We start from the raw sequence: 16,991 nt of genomic DNA, 5'->3' as shown, positions 1-16,991 counted from the left end.
CCGGTTTTTTAAAATAATTTTCATACGATAATTTTCCCTTTTCTACGAAAAAATTGTATTTGGCAATCGATAGGTTCTTTATTCCAAGACTTACGGAAAATTTTAAATTTAAATGTAAAAGCAATGTGAAAATCATAGTAGGTTTATTGGGAGAGTTTGAAAAGAAAAAAACAACAACAACATTCTGTTTAAGGCTAGAAAAACAAACCACATGTGATAAATGTGAACATATACAAGAGTAAAACTGGGAAAATTGATGTTTAATTAATTATTCAACGTGTCCACCGCCTCCTTTTCATAATTTTGATTTAACGTCCAATACGACGGCGAAACATGTTCACACAGTCAAACACAACAAATATTCCGCCTAGTAACCCCAGTAATATGAGTCCAAAGTAACCGATGTTGTTCGCTGTAGCTCTGTTGTCCTCGGCACAGGACAGCTTTCGTTTGGTGGCTGAGAGATTGGATACATTCACAGTTAAAGCCTTTAGTCGCTCTTTGATAATATCATCCACAGTGGCGTTTGTTTCTTTGCAAACACAGGAGCAAATTGTGTTATGTGGTGTTGTTGTTGTTGTTGTTGCTGCTACTGTTGTTGTTGTTGTTGCTGCTGTTGTTGTTGTTGTTGTTGCTGCTGCTGTTGTTGTTGTTGTTTGAACTGTAATGTTATAGAAGGTATGAACATTTCTTTTTATCCCAACGGTTAGTTAAACATAATATTAATTTTTGTTAAAGTAAAAATGGTAGGCGATATGGCAACCCAAATTGATTGATTCATTGATTTATTTATTTATTTATTTATTTATTTATTTATTTCATTAGTTTTTGTTTGAATATAAGAATTATGCGACCAATTTTCTTTGAATAAAACCATTTGGAAGTTCTATGGGAAAGGGATAGTTGAGAAATTACTTAGTTGATTTAAAATAAGTTAAAATGAACAAGATGCATATCACAGATGGAAATGGAATTGGTAGTTATTCAATGATGTATGCATTATTGGCAAACACAAATTTAAGTTAATTGATGGGCAGCGTAGAACTCTCAAAGAAAACAGAATATGTACTAGAACTACTTTTTTTCAACCGACTTGACAAACCCAAATGAAGTTCGCTCTAAAATTTGAACAGAAGATAAAATATCAAAGTGACATACCAGGTATTGTTGTTTCTTCGGGCTGTGTTAGGCATATCTCTTCTTTTATTCCTATGAAACAACCACTGCAAGATTCACGCCACTTGGTGGGTTCAATCTCGTCAAATATCTGACAATTTTTTGTGTCGTTGGTAAATTTGAAGTAAGCACATTTCGAGTCATTGGTACATTTGATTTCGCAGTAGGAGAAAACGACAGGTTCATAGACAACGTACGGTTCATCGTTCGGACTTGAGCGAACTATGTAAGAATATGTGATGGTATTCAGACATCCAGCTGTTTTAAAAAACAAAATAAATATTAACTGGTAATTGCTTTGGGTGCTTTTTCTTCTTCTTCTTCTTCTTCTTCTTCTTCTTACCTGTTTAAATTATTTTTTGTTTTGTTTCGATATTTTATTTATTTTTGACTGTGAAGATGACAATTTTTAATTTGAAGGTAAAGCTACATTTAAAGACAAATTTGATATCTTTTTATGACAGATTATATCTTAGTTCGGGCGAAAGCAGAATGAAGTAATTATGCGGCCGACTGAGGAACTTGTTTTGTAAAGAGAGGGGAAAGAGAAACAGAAGTACTTAATTTGTCTGAAAAAATACGGTCAATCCCCTAGTTTGTCTGAACAAACACCCGAATTTGTCCATTTCTACCGTAAATAACTTTATATTTTAATAAATGTGTTTTAGAATGTTGTTAATTAAATTGTTTTAAATGTCTTACCGTAAACACACGCTACTGACATCAACAAAATGCCAAGAAAGGGATTCTGAAAAAGAAAAAGAAACCAAAACAAACAATGATAAGTCAACATGTAAAATCTTGTTTTAAAAGATTGTTGATTTTCCAACCTTTCTTTTTATCATGTCTTCTAAAAAATTATGATTGCCTTTTGCTTAAGACTTAAACTTCCACTTACGCCACTTATTCTGACCATTTCACATGCACAAATAAAAAACTGCCTTTCCAGAAAAGCCAATTCAGATACTCAAATTTGTTTGCACTCACAGCTTTTTATTTAAGATGAAAAAAAGCGTTTTGTTTAGTTTTTGTTTTTTATAAAGAGTAATTTGCACATTCTATCCTTGTTTAGATAATCGACTTAATAACTTCCCTTCTTTGCATTTAACGCAATCCATTTGTAAATTGTTCAATATGTTGTTTACTTGACATACCTTTTTTGAGAGAGAGAGAGAGAGAGAGAGAGAGAGAGAGAGAGAGAGAGAGAGAGAGAGAGAGAGAGAGAGAGAGAGAGAGAGAGAGAGAGAAGCAGACAGACAAACAGAGACAGTTAGACAGACAGGGAAAGATACAGCAAGAAAGACAGACAGACAACACAGGGAGAGACAGAGAAAGACAGAGAGAGAGAGGCAGACAGAGACAGAATGAAACAGACAGACAGACAGGGAAAGACAGACAGACAGACAGAGACAATTGAAAGACAAACAGGTAGCTGCAGATCTGTAGCTCCTGGTCTGAAAAAAATCCATTCGATTAGTTTCAGACCGGGAACTACGGACCTGCAGCTAACAAACAGGTAAACAGGTAGACAGAAGGATTTTGCTTAATGAGGTCCACAAGTACATTCATGCGTTAAATATTCATTTGTAAAAGTATTTGTTATATTCATGTACAATTATAACAGTTACACCACCATTATCTTAACTTTAAAACCTGTGTTTTGTTACATTACATTATATTTAATCATAAGAACATCAAGGGTGAAAAAACCGTAAGTGAAATTGAAAATATAAATCTTGGACTTTATATATTTTAATACGATAAATTGCCCCAAGTGTCTGTTTCCTCCATATTTTTCACAATATTTCGACAGTCATATATCAGGAACGTAGCACTACCCCCCCCCCCCCCCCCCCCCCCCCCACTTTTCCCCACGGATTAGGAGTTTGATGATTTTGAGAAGAAGTTCCCTTTTTCTCTTTTTTATAAGATTGTCAAGATTTTTTGATGAGTATGCCCCCCCCCCCCCAATCTACTTTCCAAAACTATGCTACGTGCCTGTAAATACTTTTGTATCAACTAATTCACTACTTTAATTCATATATTAGAGGAATTTACCCAAGTCTACAGTCTTTAAAGAGAGATGTAAATATAGATTTGTTATAGGTTATAATCATTTATTGCTTACAGTATGTAAAGATGAAAAAATACGTTTAATTTTTTTTTTTGTTTGCAACTGTACGCGTTTATTTTCATATTAACCAACAAAAAAATTATGGTTCAAATGAACAATGAATAAACCAACTCATTTTCATTAGAAAACAATTTTTGTATCGAATTTTCTGTACCATAAGATATTTAACAGAATGCATCAGCTTTACGCAGTCCCATTACCTTAAGTGATGGGAGTTTACTTAGATAGTTCAGTAATCTAAAAGTTAGTTTTTTGTTCATATACGTTGTTGGTTCAGGTAAGTACAAACCACTTAGTATATTTCAAAGTGTGCCCTTTTATTTGTTTACTACCGGAATTCCCATTCCGTAACAGAAGTGGAGGGTTTTGTTTGGGTTTTTTTTTTTTGACGCATTAGAACATTATAGATATTTTAAGAAAAGAGCGCAATATCCATATTTTTCTATTCATTAACTGGCATTCAAGCGAATCAATTATCAACGACTACATATACATGCAAGCTATTTATGTCCATAAAGATCGAAGATTGTGTACAATGATGTATATTTATCTTGTCCGTCTTTTCTGTCTGGCAAAACGTTTAATCATACCCGCACTTTCTAAAGAAAGTTCGGGTATATTGTTGTTACCCTGTTCCGTCCGTCCGTCCGTCTGTCACGTTTTACTTTCTCAAACTGCTCTTACATCTTATAAACCAGCAAACTGAACTCTTGGAGTTTAATTTGGGGTGTCATGTTGTTTTGTAAAAAGGTTTCCAAAATTCTCTGGTAGTCCTGTGGGTCAAATAATTTGTAAAAAATGACGTTTTTTCACAAAAAACCTTCTTCCTCGAACTCATCCTACATTTTCAACAGTAGACAAATTACCTCTTGGAATATGTTTTAGGGTATCCTATAGATGCGCAATAAGGTTTCGGAATTTTCAATTTTGTCCTGGGGGGCATTTAATGGCTGAAAAATGACGTTGTTTTTTTTTTTGTTTTTTTTTTTTTTTTTTTACAAAAAATGGTTTCAAAAACGTCATTTTATTTTGGCAGTAGCCAAATAATCTTCTAGAATATGATTGGGGGTGTCATATTGAAGTGTGAACAGGTTCCAGAATTTTTTTTTATTAAGGGGATCAGTGGGCAACAAAAAATGACGTTTTTTTGCAAAAAAGTATGGTTCCCAAATGCAGAAAAGGATTAGTTAACATGCATAAACATTTCTTTTGTGGGGATCAGCTAAAGGGATTCATATTTTGCTCTAATTGGATTATCATTATGATGTTGACCAATATAGGTAAGCATAATACATGTATAGTGAGTATTTTAGTAGCACAATATTATGAGACACCAGTATGTACATAAGTCAATCGCAACTTCTCGGGCCTTTCCGGCAAGCTCGGAAAAACACCTCGAATGTATTACCTAGACGTCCATGAAAACCCCCCTTTTTGTAAAACTTGAAATAAATAGAACACATTTTACGATCTGTTGAGATGTGAGCTATACTTCATTAAAGTAAACGATATACACTAAAATATAACACAGAAGCGACATATAAGACTGTCTAGCCGATACTTATTTTAATGGGAAGCGACTCCATTTTGTATAAAATTCTAACATCCGGTGATGTTGATACATTCGAGGTGTTTTTCCGAGCTTGCCGGAAAGGCCCGAGAAGTTGCGATTGGTACATAAGTATTACTACTTTCACTTTCTAAATAAGTGATCTCCCTTTGCTAGCATACTGTATCATCATCTTTTAATATTTAGATAAGTTTATCATCGTCACCTATCCTATCGCATTTGTAAAGTTTCTGTCATTTAATTGCAAAAGTTATTTTTTCATTTGTCAGACTTACAGTATTGAGTTGACCCCATATTGACCCTGTAACAATTTCGTAATAATTTTGTGTATTTCATGTATAAGTAAGTGTACAGACTTATCATTTTTATATGAGTTATAGTAGGAAGGAAGGGGTCTTTCTTTCTTAATGTATTACAATGCATCAAATACAATGTAGGCCATGACCCTATGGGATTGTCCTGACCCCATGAAATAGGAAAATACAAAATATCTTCTTATGTCATTATGATCATCAAATGTTGTGTAAAGTACATGACCCCCAGGTGTTGTCTTTAACCCCCCCCCCCCCTTATGAAATAAGAAATGATGATACACTGTATATTTTGATAACTTTTGAGATCCTCATTCCTAAACCATATAATTTTATTCTTGCTCTTTGTGTCATTGCACATCAAATTGTATATAGGTTATGCCTTGACCCTGACATTCTAGAACTAGAAAAAATAATGTATTTTATCTTATTCATATGTTAGTGTTTGATCCATGTGGGTAATTCCTAGCCGATGACACTGCTTTGTTTAGGACACTTAACAATTGTCCATGTATGTACATCTAATCAAAAAGCTGGGTAAAACTAGTACCAGCAATTGAGACCTGTAGACCTGTGTTGTGTACATAACTTCAGACAACGATCAGTTATTTGTAACATGCATGTATTTTTATGACCTATTCTTCAAAACCTTTTCTGCATATGAAAAACACATACATGTATGTAAACCACCTGAAACCCATTTAATCGAAGAGCTGGGTAAAACTAGTATCCGCAATTGAGACCTGTAGACCTGTGTTAAATTATTGTGTACATAACTTCAGACAAAGATCAGTTATTTGTAACATGCATATATTTTTATGACCTATTATTCAAAACCCCTTGTACTATATATTATGAGGAAAATAACAGCTTTAAGGTGGTGCAGGACACCTGCATATTGTGATGTATACTTCCTATTGAAATAAACAATAAAGTATAAATATAATATTTTCCCCCCAAATAATGTTACCTTACGGGTTAGAGCAGTTACATGTCTGTAAGGGCATTGGAGTCCGAGGTGTATTTTTGGTAATTTTAGTATTGATTTAAATGAATTTTCTTTTGGGGGGGGGGGGGGGGGGTCTGGACCCATCACTCCCACCCCTTTTCTAAATCCGTGCACACGATTATGAACATGTAGGCACACAGAAGCAAATCTAAAGCCGGCAACCGCTGCGGAGAACGGGCATAATTTAATTTTGTTTGTAATAATTACATAGACCAGTATACTTTCTATGACATGAAAAGTTAAAATTATTGATTAACTTAAAATTCACATGCAAAGAGTTCAATCCCAAATTGCATATAAAGTGCTGCTCATGTGTTATTATTATATGGGAAGGGATCTCATCCTTCAGTTATGAAAATTATAATTTTTAAATGTATTACCGGAACTTGCATGTGGCCTTCATTTTTAATTAAACAGTGTTATTTAGGGGCAAACACTTAGTGCGGGTATTACTTGTCTAATGACAGCATCTAGTTTTGTTTGAACTTATATTTATCTTGCTGAGCTTTGCATGTACATGTTTATTCTACAATAAGTGATCTTTTATGTACTGTAATACATTCGGTGTTTTGGTCTATTTTTGAAATATATTTATTAGTATAAGTATACGATCGGGATCGCAAAGTACATGTATACTCTTTCGATAGCAGAATTTACTCTTTTCACTTACACTTGCACTGCAATTTAAATAACCTCAAATGTATTATACATGCGTCCGTGGTAGCCCTCTATTTTATAAACGTTGAAATAGCAGCTAATTTATTCAAAACCAATAATAAAAACGTTATACATATACAAATATTTTACAGAAGATGCATGTAAACTTAAGTCTAGCTAACACTAGTTGGCTAAATGCTCCCAAACAAATTGAAGTAAACTAGTTCATCAAATTGTTGGGAGCATTTGGACAACTGCTCCATGTTAAAGATATTAGATTTAGTAACATCAAGTGCCTACTTTGTGTATATACATCGGATTATTCATAACATCACTGTGGCTACGTTTTTTGGGCATCGTCTCACCTTATTTTTCATGATCGTTTCGCGTTTCGAAATAAAGATTTTTTTTCAAACAACGAACTGCAATGATTAAAACTTTGAAATTTTCAGTTTAAATGCAAATTCATTGCCAACAAGTTTTCCCAAAAGGAAAATCTGACTAAACGGTAAAAAATACAATGCTTATCTCGACTGCAAACTTTAATTTCAATATGTATCTGCATTCTGCAAATTCGATTAAAGGAATAATACACACGAAGACATGTACATATGTAAAATCAACCGAACTCTGGATCATTCCTCTCTCTGTACCTTATAAACCTATCTTAGCATGTACATATGTATGTACGATATTTCTATAATGTTAAAATCGGCAATACTCAAGCTTAATCCCTACGGTCTCGCATAACTCAGTGATTTTGCGTTTCCGTTTTTATTCAAGGGTCGGAAAAATCTTATTATGCGTCACTTTTAAAACCATGCATCCCTTAAACTGAAAAATTTAGGGCTCGATCAATAACACCCAATGTTCCTTGTCATGTGATCACGTTGGTGGTGAACCACCGATCTGATTCGAATTAAAGCTTTCAGAACAAAGAATCTCGAAAGGAAGTAAATCAACAAATGAAAATTATTGTGAGTGCTTTGGCTTCTTTAATAACTTTTACCATGAATGGCAGTGGTAAAGTTAAACTTTTGTCACAACAAACGGGAAGTTTGGGACGGTTGAAATCTGAATCACCCAACCACAAAACATGTTTTAGCTGATAGTTCATGGCGTCTTGCTTGAAGTGATAGGTTCTGCAATTGACTAGTTTAACTCGGCATTCCTACCTTTCCCCATTTCATAAACAACAGAATACATACTATTCAAAAACGATTACGACCATCATCTTCATACTCTCTTGCTTTATAAGGCTGGAAAACCCCCTTTGGGTAACTCTCCATGCACCGCATTATTCTATAGATTTTAAATAGCTTTATAAATAACATCGTCGGAAACCAACGGCCAGTCTCGCATACGTTTATACTTTGTAAGCGTATGCGAGTCTGGTCGTGGGTTTCCGACGATGTATCTTGACTCGAAATGTAACGAACTCTCAACCAAATGTTATCTTGATTTAAAATGATCATATTTTTTTCTCATCCTTGTTATAGATAAATCCTTGTGGTTCACACGTTATTTCTCATGTCATATCATGACATCTTCCGCTGTAATCAATCAATTAATTAAAACTGCATCGTTTATTTTTAATCGTTCAAAAATGAACTTTTAATCGTTTAAATAATTATTATAAAATTTTAATTAAGTGTTATACATGATGTATTGCCATTAAAACCTTCACATTTTCTGTTATTATTAAATACATGTATTAATATGATTTTAAGTACACAACTTGATTGATGGTGACCTTTAAAGTCATTTTGTTCAATACAATTTTAGTTTTGTTTGTAAACCAACTAATCTCGTCATCACACATTATTTTGCGAACAAACCAGTCTTTTTGCTGTTTCTTGCATATGAATACTGGAGGGTGAAATGAATTGCAACAAAATAGTTTATAATGGTAAAGCGCGAAATCAAGTCGCCGTGAATAAAAATTGGTTTGTAGTATGTTTACAATATAATATTTTTTTTACGGATGATCACAAAGCTCGTTGTTTGCGATGAAAAGCTTATAATCTCTCGTATGATTTCAGTGTAGTTGAGCTTATTTTGTTACTTTATGGGCAAATAAAAAATATCAACAATAATTGATCTTAAGCGTTGAGTCCTAGTCCTTCTGTCTGTTGGATGGTACTTTAAAACACTTTTTAGTTTTAAACACTTTTTAGTTTTAGAAGAAACAACAACACGTCTTGCCAAGGCATGCTTTGACTGGAGGTGTAACAAATATCAAAAGCAGTGGCTTAATGCTAAAGTTTATGATCCAGGGCAAGGGGTTAATCCTGAATATTCTGAATTCTGACGAAGTCGTGAGTTCTTTGAGCCAGTCGGGTAAATCGGTACTCCAGATCAGGTACACAGAAATTAAGACCACCTCTTGTAGACAGGCCAAGTTGAAAAGGGTCAACATAATAGTGATGACCACTGCCATACTCTTGCGTACGTAGTAAAAATTGTTTCTGATGCTCAGACGCATGAAGTGGAGAACGAAGCTGGGAATCAGTGGAAATGACGTCATGGCAAGTCTTAGATAAAGATGTGCCTTAGAAAATTTTACGACAAGCTGTTGGTACTCTGTTGTAAGACTGTAGTCAGACGATTCAATATCGATGAACAAGGGTACAGTAAAGGAAACCCCCGCCGCCATCCCAATAAAGAAAAATATAACATTGGAAACGATTATTTTTTTCCAAAGTCTTCCATAATTTGTTTCTTTTTGCAGACGATAGCGCACCACCGTCAGTAGGATGGCATTGAGACAGGACCACATGGTTGTGCAGATTATAAATGTCATATTCACCGCCAGCACCATGTCAAACAGTACGATGACTTCTGTAACGTAACCAGTTATAGAGTAGGAAATCAATGCCATTGTGTCCGATACAAGAACACACGCTATGGCGACGAAGATGTCAGAATGGAGTTTCTTGTCAAAAACAATCTTCAGGAAAGCGACAATATTTCCAAAAAGTCCGATGCCTGCTATGATTATGCCTGATAAGGCAAAAGCGTAAGTGGAACCATCGAAACACGACCAAAGTTGGTTCTGATAAAAACCGTCTTCAGAACACCCTTTATTGTATTCTTGTACGAAATATTCCTTGATGGCATCTTTCCCGTATGTGGGGATGGCTGTGCTTCCATTGGAAATGTTGATTGTTTCGTTAGTAGAATTTACAGTCGCCGTTGGTAAAAAAGTAGATGTTGAAATGTAACCATCCATCTTCCTAGTGCTCACTTTAAATCGTCATAGAATGATTGTTAATCACTTAAAAGTCCAGACGCGTCTTATAAATTGTAAAAGACATTCGTGTGTTGCTTTTTAGGTTTTTCAGGAAGATCAATATACACAGTAAACAAACTGTCTTGTACTTATGAAATCGAGTCCGCTTTTAAAGCAACGTTCGAGTGTTGGCTATAACAGTAATGTCTGAGTCACACTTGAAAGGAAATCCGCACTGCGTATTTGTCAGGATTACGTACTGGTTTACACTGCTAGGTCTTCATCATTTCCTCCTCAGTTTCTCTACACGTCAATACACAGTTCATGTCAACTTGAGCTAAGAACTCAACGTATTTTACTGTAGTCCTTCAGTATTCGACAACTTTATAAAAATACATATGCGCTCACATATTGACCGCGATTTTAACTCACCACTCCCTTTAGGAAGGAAGTATTTAGTTGGTCATTATAATGCAAATGATATGTATACTCATTCAAAATGTATATCTCATTTGTACTGCGTAAGTTTAAAGGAAATATTACAGTTCTGTAAACATTTTCATGGTCGTATTTACATGTAATTGCTTTACAGGAAGAAAACTATGAATAATATAAGTAGAAACGAGGATGTTTTTTTTCACACATGTGATAAATACGTTGATCTTATTAAGAAACTTGCTAAAAAAAAAACGTAGTTACCCTATGTAAAATCAAGCAATAGAAGGTTGATAAAAGGCAATTTAACATTATGTACATGGCATGATGCAGATCCCTTTACATTTAGGGTATAACAATACTTCCATTGTATAAGAATTTATATAGTACAAGTATTATAGTAAAACTGAATATATGTGTCATTATGTGATCGGGTTAGCAAGATTAACGTTCGAATTTTGTTTAAAAAAAATCGTTTGCTTTTGATCATCCACTACATTGGTTAAAATAGTTGCACACTGCATATGTTTAATAAGTTACCTGTCTTCTTGCATCCAAACATGTTGTATATAAAGTTATAACAATATTGCTGGGCGCCACATAACTGTAATATACATGTAAGTATTATATTTTCATATTGAATCTACTGGGTGGGTGTACATGTTAATACAAAATTGTACAACATGACATGTTGTCAATTTAGCACTTTAGTGTGTCAATGGATACTGTTTCCGTCCCTCTTTGACGAATTTTAACAAAAAAAATACACATGCCTGTCAAACAAGTACAATTGAAACCGATAAAAGGGGGAAAATCAAAGATTTCTTCATCTACACTTCTCCTATTTTCATTTTATCAAATGAACGTAGTTTGGGCACAAAAGTTTTTTATTATTATCGAATAATTAAGCAAGAAATGGTGGAAACAGAAACTTCGGAACAGAGTATAATTTTAAACCCACCCAGTAATTTAAAATTTAGAACCTAAAAATTAGATGAACGTGGCTGCATTAAACCTGTACGCGCACTTTGTACTTCTATTCTTAACAATATCTATACACAAAGTACAAAGTACATAGTACAAATTTTGTCAAAATGCACAAAAAGCTATGTAATATATGTGTAATTGAAATGTTAAAGTATCCTCGTTTATGGTGACTTAGACCTCAATATGCCAGGTGTTTCAGTTTATCTCATAATTTAGTGCCTGTGAGCGATAATACGAGTCACTTAAAGTGATTATATACCTCAATACTCCCAAGTCCACAAGTGTTTTCCGGTTTATACAAGTTTAGATTACTTTAACCTTTAGCATGCGTTTGACAAAATAATATAAATTGTGGATGGAATCTTCAAAACGAAGATTTACACTGTAATACTGCTCCGCAGAGTCCTTCAGATCTCATGACTTACTATATGAACAGGGGGGAGGGGGGTGTCCCTGTACTTTTTTTCCAAAAAAAATATCTTTTTCCATATTTACATGTACATGTATCTATAATCAAATAAAATAAAATGCCCAAGTCAATTAATTGATTTATTCATTTTTGTTAATGTCTGCAAGCTTGATAAAATCCAAGTTGCCATTAGACCATGGTGAAAACGGGAGTTTCTGTGGCGGCAGAATTTGATTGTCATGCAGTTCTTGCATATATATATAAGAATTAACTACCCGGCATTATGGAACGCCATAGCTGCCTGAAGGTCAATTTCATATTATATGAATTGGTATTTCATTTATATGCAATGGTAATATCATTATATGCAGTGGTAACATCATTATATGCAGTGCTAACATCATTATATGCAGTGCTAACATCTTTATACTGTGATTTCGCCATTATATTCAGGGGTAGAATCTTTATATGAAGTAGCAACATCATTTACGTTATGTCGTAAGATCATTATGTGCAGTGGTTTATTCATTATATGCTATGAATAAATCTTTATATGATATGATAAACTCATTTCATACAGAGCTAAACTCATAATGAACTATTGTTCAATCGTTATGTTATATGGTACACTCTTCATGTGCAGTTGCAAATCCTTTAATGCAGTGCAACTTCTTGACATTAGGTGATAAGTTCATTATATGCAGTACTAACATCATGTTATGGGGTATTAAAACCATTATGTATGGTGGTAAAACCATTATGTATGGTGGTAAAACCTTTATGTATTGTGGTGAAAGCTTTACATGCAATTGTAAATCCTTTATTTGACGTGATAATTTCATAAAGTGCCGTTGTTGAGTCATTATATAATGAGGTAAGTTCTTTACATGATGCGATCATTGCATTATATGGAGTGGTAACTTCTTTATATGCAGTCGTAACTCTTTATAATGAGGTTGTAAACTGGTTCTCGCTGAAAAGTTTTAATGGGGGAAGAGGTCCAGTTTTATTTTGAAAAAGATGCTGCGTTCATTGTGACGATGCACATTTCCTGGTCAAATTGTCGTTTGTTTTGAAGAGAAAGAGAGAGAGAGAGAGAAAGAGAGAGGGAGAGACTAAGAGAGTTTATCTGTCCTTTAACATCGATATCATAATATCACTCATTGAACCCATTTTGTGTGAAAAATCGAATGTATTATTATTATATATGTATTTTTAGAGAGCATGCTTTTAATTTAAAAGTAAAAGAAATTACAAAAAATCAAGCAATCAAAGTCAAAAGACCTTTGTTTCATTGTACCAGGTATGTGCTACTCCTCGCTGATCAATGCCTCCAACACAAAAGGAAAAGACAGATTTTCATTCATAGATATATATAAAAATTCGTTTTCATTTTTTTTTAAATTAATTTGATTTTTAAGAAATGATAAAGAAATTGGTTGGTGTTAACCTCTTTAAATGGTTGTTTCATCCACTGTATAAAATTTAAACTCACCGGGCATGTATTTTTGTATTTTAAATCCTACAAAGAAGGTGTTGCAGTTCCTGTGTTATTTTCCATAAAGCTGTTGCAGATATCTTCATATCGTTTTTATAAATCCATTTTATACGCGGATCCAGAAAATTTTTTCGGGGGGGGGGGGGGGGTTGCCGCAATATGAATACTGAAGTTTGCCGAAGGAGGGGGGGGTGGGTTCGAGACAAGTTTTTGGTAATTTCATGGGAATTTATGAAATTTGAATTTTTCTGGGGCGGGATCCTCCCTGCGACCCACACTCACCCCCGTTCAAGACCCCCATTTCTTAAACAAATTGTAAAATGTAAAATGTGACTGGTTTCATGGCATATCCGATTTTTGTTTCAAAGAGACATATTTTTAACAATTTAAAAACTTTGAAAAAAAAAACCTCCGAAGTTAAAAAACGGTGTTTTAAATCTTCGCAAATTTCATCGTGTCTAGTATATAGCCGAGTGGTTACGCAGGATGGCCGAATAATCACCGAGACTAACTTCTAAGTATTTTAAAATTAATTTTTGATCACACGAAAAGGTAATACCCCTATTCCGATGGTTTTGAAAATCATTAATGTCCGGATAAATAAGATTCAAAACGCTTGTCATTGTAATAATTTACATGTGTGCTGATTTTCTTCAACGTTACCGACTTTGTTCACATTATAGACATGAATTGTAATCATTTGCTGCTGAACGAGGGGTTTTAAAACAAAGTAAAGCATTAATCGATAAATTTAATGTATCTTTTTGTAAAATATGTCGTTTTCAAAATATATGTACATATTGTTCGACATCGTTAAAAGCAAGCCGTGCAAAAATTTATGAATCAGCAAAATACGGATAAGTTTGTTCCAAGCGCCACGGTTTATATGGATGCTATTAAAACTATTTTCAGTAACAATCAAGAACAAAGTAACTCAATTTAAACGTTTTTGAATAAACAGAATTAGATTAATTAATCAAGCTCCGAAGAATTACATGTATATTTTAAACACGATAGCAAATAGAAATCAAATGGTTCTATGTTAATATCAAGATACATAAAGTGATCTACCTAACTGTATGCGCGGATCTAGAAGCAGGGGGGGGGGGGGTATTAAATTTCTACACAAACTTCTCGGGCCTTTCCGGCAGGCTCGGAAAAACACTTTTCCGAGCCTGCCGGAAAGGCCCGAGAAGTAGCGATTGAATGAACGCGGCATCTTTTTCAAAATTTAACTGGACCTCCTCCCCATTAAAACTTTTCAGCGAGAACCAGTTTACAACCTCATCATAAAGAGTTACGACTGCATATAAAGAAGTTACCACTCCATATAATGAAATGATCACATCATGTAAAGAACTGACCTCATAATATAATGGCTCAACAACGGCATATTATAAAATTGTCACATCATATAAAGGATTCACAATTGCATGTAAATCTTTCACCACAATACATGAAGGTTTTACCACCATACATAATGGTTTTAATACCCCATAACATGATGTTAGTACTGCATATAATGAACTTATCACCTAATGTCAAGAAGTTGCACTGCATTAAAGGATTTGCAACTGCACATGAAGAGTGTACCATATAACATAACGATTGAACAATAGTTCATTATGAGTTTAGCTCTGTATGAAATGAGTTTATCATATCATATAAAGATTTATTCATAGCATATAATGAATAAACCACTGCACATAATGATCTTACGATATAACGTAATGATGTTACCACTTCATATAAAGATTTTACCCCTGAATATAATGGCGAAATCACAGTATATAATGATGTTACCACTGTATATAATGATGTTACTATTGCATATAAAAGATATACCAATTCATATGATATGAAATTGACCTTAAGGCAGCTATGGCTTTCCATACGGCATGTTTCTCCGTTAATCGGATGCATATAAATGAATGGGGTTAGGGTTTGCCTTTGTTTCTTGTAACTACCGTGTACTTTTGTGTGCTTTGTTCGTTAATAAGCAGGGTTTCCCGTGTTACACATCATTAAAATTCTTGTGGTTTAGTAAATAATATACTTGAATAACTCCATAATTAATCTGAAGTACATTATAATGGTCAAGTGTTGGACATAGCAAGGCCAATGCAAATAGGTTCATTTTGTAAGTAAACTAGCTTAGGGTTTCTCAATTCATAGCTTGTTATCCGAATCTCTCTCTCTCTCTTTCTCTCTCTCTCTCTCTCTCTCTCTCTCTCTCTCTCTCTCTCTCTCTCTCTCTCTCTCTCTCTCTCTGTATTATAGGAAATATTTGCTCATTTTTGGAAATAATATTGCATGCAGATGGCATATTTTTGCCCTATACATGTCGGCATGCAACTTACCAATCTTTTCAAAAGTTTTAATTTTGAGGTGGCGGTAAATTTACTTAATAACGCCCGCACATGATAGTATACATGTACATGTACGATGCAACTGATTATTATTCAACATGCAAATCTCAAAGTCAGCTGTTTTAGATGTTAGTTAGGTAAATTAATCAATTGCGTACTTTGTATGTCTTTTCGAGAATCACACATTATGAAAAATAATCATTTGGTAAGCATTAAAATGTATCAATGTGTGGTTCTTACGAATTTTTAAAAATTACAAGATTACACAGAATAAATGCATTATAAATATGTGTTCAAACATCAGTTTTTATTTTATTTTATTTTTTTGGCAATTGACAGCGATGATACATGCAAGTCCTTCACTTACTACATTATCATTATTATTATTTAAAATACATGTATATACAATGCGGATTCCACGCACTAAAAGATGATAGTTTGGCCAAGGAAATGAACAATTTATTCTCATTTTTAGGGATAAATGGAGTAGGCCTAGTAAATCTTCCAAAAGACAATTTGACTAAGTCATTTGATTAAAATAAAATATAAACATTCAAAATGAAAATAAGTCTTTTTACAAAAAAACCTTTGGAGCACAACTTACCATCATAATACATCAAGATTCAATAAATTATCTTAAAGTTTGTTAATTGTTTCATCCTGAAATCAATTTTTGAGGAACTAATACATGTTCAAGAGACCACTGAATTACTTACAAAATCTACACGATTATATAATAAAAATAACTTGTAAGCTGAATTCTTTGAATGCCTTAAAGGTGATAAACAGACTGAAAGAAAAATTATAAATGTTTCTTTTGAAAATCTTTTAAAACTATATTCATGAAGTCCCCATGCAGCAAGAGGTGGTTATTGAATGATTTCCATATACATGTATTCATGCACAGATCTAGACCCTGGTCTGGACCCCCTCCACCACCGGGAATATCCAGATTTATTTAAATTGTCGAACATCCCCATCCCCGGTAAACATAATTACCCCCCCCCCCCCTTTCGAGCCCTAGATCCGTACGTGATAATTTATATGTACATGCAAAACCAAAGGTTTTTGCTTCATGTTAAACATTGCATTGTCAAAATGTTGCTTTTTTCTGTCACCATGTGATAAAAAAAAAGAAACTTGTAAAGGGTTACGGTTTCCGAGATAAACAAGTTTATTTTGAAGTGTAAGGTTCTAAAATTAT

At 33.8% G+C, this 16,991-nt stretch overlaps 1 non-coding gene across 1 annotated transcript; it reads right to left on the bottom strand.

The window, feature by feature from the left end:
* Nucleotides 1–210: 210 nt before the first annotated feature.
* Nucleotides 211–2,017, bottom strand: LOC117684442 (uncharacterized). The gene is made up of 3 exons (XR_010713937.1): nucleotides 1,879–2,017; nucleotides 1,159–1,434; nucleotides 211–661 (listed from the first exon to the last, which is right to left on the bottom strand). It is a non-coding gene; the product is annotated as an uncharacterized protein (transcript).
* Nucleotides 2,018–16,991: the final 14,974 nt, after the last annotated feature.

Source organism: Magallana gigas, chromosome 5, assembly GCF_963853765.1.
Source record: "Magallana gigas chromosome 5, xbMagGiga1.1, whole genome shotgun sequence".
Lineage (NCBI taxonomy): Eukaryota > Metazoa > Mollusca > Bivalvia > Ostreida > Ostreidae > Magallana > Magallana gigas.
Note: the sequence above shows the minus strand (reverse complement) of the source record. Positions and strands in the feature narration are given on the sequence as shown.